The sequence below is a fragment of the Catharus ustulatus genome, chromosome 14 (genome assembly GCF_009819885.2).
Source record: "Catharus ustulatus isolate bCatUst1 chromosome 14, bCatUst1.pri.v2, whole genome shotgun sequence".
NCBI lineage: Eukaryota > Metazoa > Chordata > Aves > Passeriformes > Turdidae > Catharus > Catharus ustulatus.
This window is the reverse complement of record NC_046234.1, coordinates 1,639,454-1,645,815: the sequence shown is the minus strand read 5'-3', so window position 1 is coordinate 1,645,815 and position 6,362 is coordinate 1,639,454.

Sequence of the window (6,362 nt, the reverse complement as noted above, 5' to 3'; positions counted from 1 at the left end):
TTCTCTATTCATGTCTAGATGCACAGCTATGCAGAAAGTGAGGGTGAGTGCTGGTGTGCTGTAAAAGATGTGGAGATCATTTCGTCCTCAAAAGAGCAAACTGTGAGTGGATACACAGAGAAATGCCCACTGAAATCAGCAGCAAAGTTTCCAGTTGTTTCACCAGTTCAGGCCCAGTTATAAAACTGAATACAGATTGTTCTGAGTATAGAATATCCTAAAGACAGCTTTCAGAGAGGAAAAGCCCAAGCTCTGATTTTATTTTAAAAAATATTACTCATGAGCACTGAGATACCCAAACAGAAATATGTTTGATGCATGGGGCAGTAGAGAGGCTGGACCTGATAAGATCTGCTGTTGTCACTGAAATGTGGCTGGGAGGACATCAGCACAAAGGAACCCCCAGGAACAGGTGAACACAGACAAGGGCAAGGTTTGTTTCCTTAAATTTGCATCAGAAATAAGGGAAAGTTGTGTGCAGATGCATTGGAGAGGGAGGAAAAGCATTATTAGAAGCTGCTTTATTTCACTTACTGTAAATAGTTTTTTTGTTCAGCATGGAAAGACAGCAGCTCTTCCTGGGGTTGTTTGCTTTTCTTGCGTGACTGCTTGATGCCTCAGCTTGTTAATGGACCGGGTTTCTATTAAAAGTGTTTAGTTGTTTGACAGCCATGTGTTTCAGAAGCCAGGAGCTTACTATGTGCTGCTGAAGGCTGCCAGTTTTCTTATCTGGAAATACACGTGTTTTTAAGGGGTAATAGAAATTCCTCCTGGTTCTTGGATTGCTCTGAGAGTTAGGCACAAATCATTAGAAGGCAGTGAAAATGTACTTGAGGTTAATTCTCGTTCCTTCCCATTCAATCCAGGAGCTTCTGCGCATTTTAGGGGGAAAAGAAGTTTGGTCTCTTTCAGAAAGTCCAAAAGTAATGTGGGTCAGTGAGAGATCCAGATCATTGCAATGTGAGAGCCATCTAGGAATCCCATAACATCTCCATTTTGGCATCATTAAATGGGCAGCGCTGAACAGCCCATGGTTTTCAGAGTTGCTGTGCAAGAGCTGCCCAAGGTGCCCTCCTATCCCTGAGCCCTGGGAGCAGGGGCACTTAGTGACAAGCAGAATCTCATCTTGCACAAGTGCTTAGTGAGGAAACCTGGTGACACAGCTTCTGGCCAGCTTGCCCTTTTGCCTACTAATGCCATTTTCTTGGCAGAGCTGAGGAGCGGGGCCTCGTGCTTTGCCATGGGCCAGGCTGGCTCGCAGGAGCCTGGCAAGCTCCTTCCCCACAGTGCAGTTCCACCTCCCACACTAGAAACACTGCATTGTAAATGAGCAAAGTTTGTTTTCAGGGAGTTGCTCAAACTGACGCTTCTGACTTACTGTCTGTCTTGTTACAGAGCAGATTTGTCTCACAGAAACCAGGAAATGCTGTGGAAGGCACACGCAGGGTGCAGCTGGAGCAGAAACTTCTGTAAATCAACAGGCTGCCCCAATGTCACCCCATTTCTTCCATGTGTTCTTTTTGGTGTCTTGTATACTAAGAAAAATTAGTTCAAATTCAAGAAGGAGATTTTTTTTTTCGTTGGAGGACTGATAAATTGTGGTGCATTTTTCCTTTAAAGGTACACTTGACATTTATCTGTCCCTGTTCGTATATAATGAATGGGGAAACAAAGGAGGGAAATTGTATTTCAACTTTAGGTGCTCAAGAGGAAAAGAGAGGTAGTTTTACTAGGGAAAGACATGCTGTATCTGATGACAATTCCTTATTCTTTAGGCTGTCATTTATGCCTGGATAAAGTAAATATAGAACAGTGTTAGAACAGTGCTATTTTAAATACATTGTCCAAACAATTGTGCAAAGAAACAAGGTGAAGGACTAATTCTGTGTTGGCTTTCTGATTAGATTTTGAAATAGAAGCAAAGTGAAGATGACTGTCAAAGGGAGAAATACAACAGCTGAAACCTCCTAACACATGTGCTTAATCACAATACACCTTCTTTGTGCATCAGCACCTCTCATGTCTGTATGGAGCCCAAATAATATCAGTTCTTTAACAGTTTTTACACCATTATCATAAGGAGTAAAAATAGGTTGAATTTTTTTTAATATTTGTTTATCTTCCCAAATTCATGCAGTTAAAAATTCACTGTACATTTTAGATTTGAGTACACATAGATATAAAACAGGGTGTCAGCCTTTTTCATTTAAAAAAAAAAAAGTGTTTGGTAATGTATTTGCCTTTCTATTTGTTTTTGGCTCCAGATCTGACTCAAATGTTTGTGTAAGAAAGGCTGCTCTAAAAAGTGCAAGGTCAGGTCTTAGTGTGCTACACAAAAGTGGGATGGAGGGAAGGGGAGGGATTACTGCCATACATAAATGAGGATGGTGTTTCCTGCCCATTTCCCACATCATGTCTGGTAAATGCAATGGCTGAAGCACAGCGAACCAGGTACAATTTCTTTGCGGTCTCTTCAAGCAAGTTCAGTAGGAAGTTAGTTTTGAAGAACTGGAGATCTCTTCCCCCAAAGGAGTGGGATGAGGTGCACAGGGCTGAATATGTGACATGGTGAGGAACCAGTGGTGCTGGTGGGCACTAGTAGGGACGCAGCTGAAAATTTGCTTCAGAAGAGAAGTAGGCCCTCTTATAGGAACTTGGGAATGGGAGGCTGGTGAAATGGATGTTGATGGTCATGATGTATGCAGGATGTGCTGACAAGGTCCTGGCAGAGCTTTGAATAGGTACTGATGGAGGTGAGGGGTTGCAAGCATGGTAAGCAGCTGGAAGTACTCGAGTTAGTCCATTTGAAGAAGTTTCGTTTCCTTCTACAGAGGAAATGTACAGCTTCTACCTGACAGCCTCTGTGCCAGTGTGAAATCAAATGGTTACCCCCAGCCACTTTGTAGTGGCTCACCTATCTCCATTGTGTTTGCAGTCAGTCAGTGCTTCTCAGCTGGAGTTCAGCAACTTCCACCTGAGGGGCTGTCATTTCTTACAGAGGACAGTCATCTATCTTACTGTGCCTAAGATGTCCTTAAGGGGGCTTCCTCTCAGTACAGTTCCACTTAAGATTGCTGAGACTACCTGGGCACAGCATATGCAATGTCCTGCTGAGGTCTCAGCATGTCCCAGCCGGGTGGACTGCATTAACACAGTGTCCACCCATGCTAATTAGTCCCAGGGCTAGCTCAGTGTGGCCTTGCTTCAGGATCTCTGAGCCCCAGGGAAGAAATATGGTCTGAAGTGATGGAGTCATCTCAGGCATCTCTGTTGAAATTAAGTGAGCCTCCCCTCTAGATTAGGGTTAAACTGGTGCCCCTTCAATTCCTTGAGTGCCCTGAAACTTGAAGGTGGACACAACACAGTGTTTAGTGACAGATGAGAACACTTCCAGGAAATCCAAATTTTTGCTCCCAGTTTGCAAAGTCCTTACATCTCCCCAGGACACTCCATGGTGCCATCCGGACAGTCATTTCCTGATGGTTGCAGCAGTTATATCCTCACTAACCTATGAAATGATAGCTGAAAGAGGAAGTTCTTCCCATTCTTTCAGAAGAAAATGAAGAGCTACCTGCCCTCCAGCTGTGTACTTTGGGAGAATTCACAGTTATTCATTGAGGTTTGCAGTTTGGTGAAGGGCTGTGTGTGCTGGCCTGGGCAGCAGCTCTCGGTTGTCAGGATCCAGCCAAGCCAGCCCGTCTCCTCAAAGTGGACAGGATCCCTATGCCTGTATCTGCTGGTGGCTCAAGCCCTTTTTGGAGGAAAGGCAGAATTCTCAGTAAGTCACAGGATTCAGTGGCAGCTGTGATAAATTAATGTAGAAGAAGTCTTGCCTTCACTTTCAGACACTGGGAGAAGAGCATGTTCTCAAGCTTGAAAACTTTTAGGGGAAGTAGTGTGATTCTTGTGGGTAAACTGAAATGTCATAACTAAAAAGCAGTAATAGGTTTGTCATCCTAAACTAGATAAACACAGTTTAAGTGTTCTGACCTTTCAAGAATGTGTTCGATCAACTCCAGACATGGTGTCTGTATTAGGGAATAGAAGGGTAATGTTCATGTTGATGTTCAAAAGCATACAGTAAGCTGAAATATCATTGTTTCTTAGTAAAGGCCAAGTCTCACAACCCACATTTCTCAGTTAAGGAGCCATTACTAGGATAAGGACTATAACCCAGGATGTCAGCCTTGCTCTCTGGGTGGAGTGAAAGCCTCTACTAATTTGAAAATTTAAGTCCTTTAAGAAGGAGCTCAAAATCAAAGTACCTAAAGGGTTTTTTGGCTTTCTGCTTAACTTGATGCTCATATTGTGTAATGTGAACCCTTTGGGCAAAGTACTGTGATACTCTGAATTGAACTTGTGCTATGCTTAAAAGGAAAAAGTACCTCTGATCAGAACACACACACAAACACATCCCCCCAAAAAAACCAAAAAACAAAATAATAAAAAAATCACATGTATATTGTAGAAATGGTATATTGCAGCCATAATGCATGGTACATGTTGCTGCCTGGCCACCACCTCCTGTGCATTTCTGCTTGCTCTGCTGCTGCTGCAGAGCCAAGGGACACCCTCCTAGCCCTGGTACTGTTTCCTGAGTTTTCACCTCTCAGACATACAACCATAACTGTGGTGGAGAGGAAGCAAATGAATGCAGTTTGTTTGGAAAGTCCATTAGTGTTTAAAGCGTTCTAATAAGAGAATGTTTGATCACACATAGTATTGGGAGAGAAGAAAAGTGAAATGGGAAAATGAGGAGTCTATTTGTTGAAGCACTCACAAAGTCTAGGGATTTTTGAGGGTTTTCAGGTTATCTTGTCCCCTTGAAATTAAATTGTAGCCAAGTGTCTAGGCTCATCTGCAATGCTTAGCTAAGACACTTAATGAAAAAAATAGTTCCTTTAGATAATTCCCTTCCTTTCACCATTAACAGGATATATGGAATTACATCAGTACTTCCTCTGTAAATCAAGATATCGGAGGCTATTGTCTCCATGTGTAGCTCCAGCTCAGTGTGCAAAGCATTTCATATTCAAAGCTTCAAAGGTCAATCATCTGATTAATACTCCCATTACCCTGATGAGTCTTTTCTCTCTGTGGTATCCCTGTAGTTTTGAAAGGCCTTGTGCAGATGACTCTAAAAGCATTTCCTATGCACTCAGAGTTGACCCAGCTGCTGCAGCTGCATGTTGATGCTGCACCCATTGCAAAAGGGAATGAAGGAGGCTGCTCCAGCCATCTAGGAGGCTTCTGTGAGACAGTCCCACTACAGCTAGCAGTGAGTTTCAAGCTCTTTTTCCCCTGCTGCAGTTCATCTCCCTAGAGTTTTACAAAGAGACCAGGACCACGTAAAGTATTCCCAAGTGGAGCAGCATGTGCAGCATTTTGCTTCAACCTGTGTATTCCAAACTACCTCCTCTGTTATGACAGATAACTGCAGTCTGGCTACAAAGTCTGTATCAGGGATTGGTAACCCTCCAGAATGGTACTTGGCACTCAAGAGCTAACACATGTTTTTATTACATGAGCATGAGTCTCATAAAATGGCTCACTGGTCTAATATGCCCCTTTGTAAAAACAAGCCATAGTTTGATTTAGAAATTGTGATGATTCGGCAAGTTCAACAATTAACTTCTCTTGCAGGGTTAAGCTTTGACCAGAATTTGCCATGAACTCATGGGCACATTCTGCTAGGAAACAACATGCAGAAGTCCTTCACTGTCCTACTTGATTTATCTGCACAGTGCAAACTTGGAGCATAGAGCTGTATTTTCCCCCGAGGAAGTCACAGCAAGCTCCATCACCACTCCAGAGTAGAATGTGCTGAGGTTTTATTGTTTTTGTCCTTGAAAATAGTTCTGCTCTGCTCAAGACATTGCATCCTAGGAAACTGCAGCAAGTCCTGAAGTGGTGTGTTTTATACTCTTCCCTTCACCATGTTTTGGAAGAAAAGCTGGAATGTGGTGAAGAGCCTGAGCTATGTTAGCTATACAGCGTCCTGTGGGATTGTTTGTGAACACAGCAGCTAAAGATAGGAGTGCACCACAGAGATGCTAAAAATACTGTCCAACTCCACGGTGGTTGTTTAGCATTTGGAGCACTATAGTTGGCCTTACACAGACAAAGGGAAGATGCAGTTTTGCAATTTGAATATGCAAATGAAGTCCTGATCTTGCAAATGTGCAATCATATGCTCAAATCTGAAAAGGCCACTCACATTCCTGAAGTTAAGCATTAGCACGATTAAGAGTTTAATCAGTCAAATACAGTGTCATCAGAAGTTAGTGTGATTGCATGGCAATGCAGAGACTTTGCTTCAAAAAACAGCCAAAAAAAAAATCACGTTGTGTGATTGAGATCAG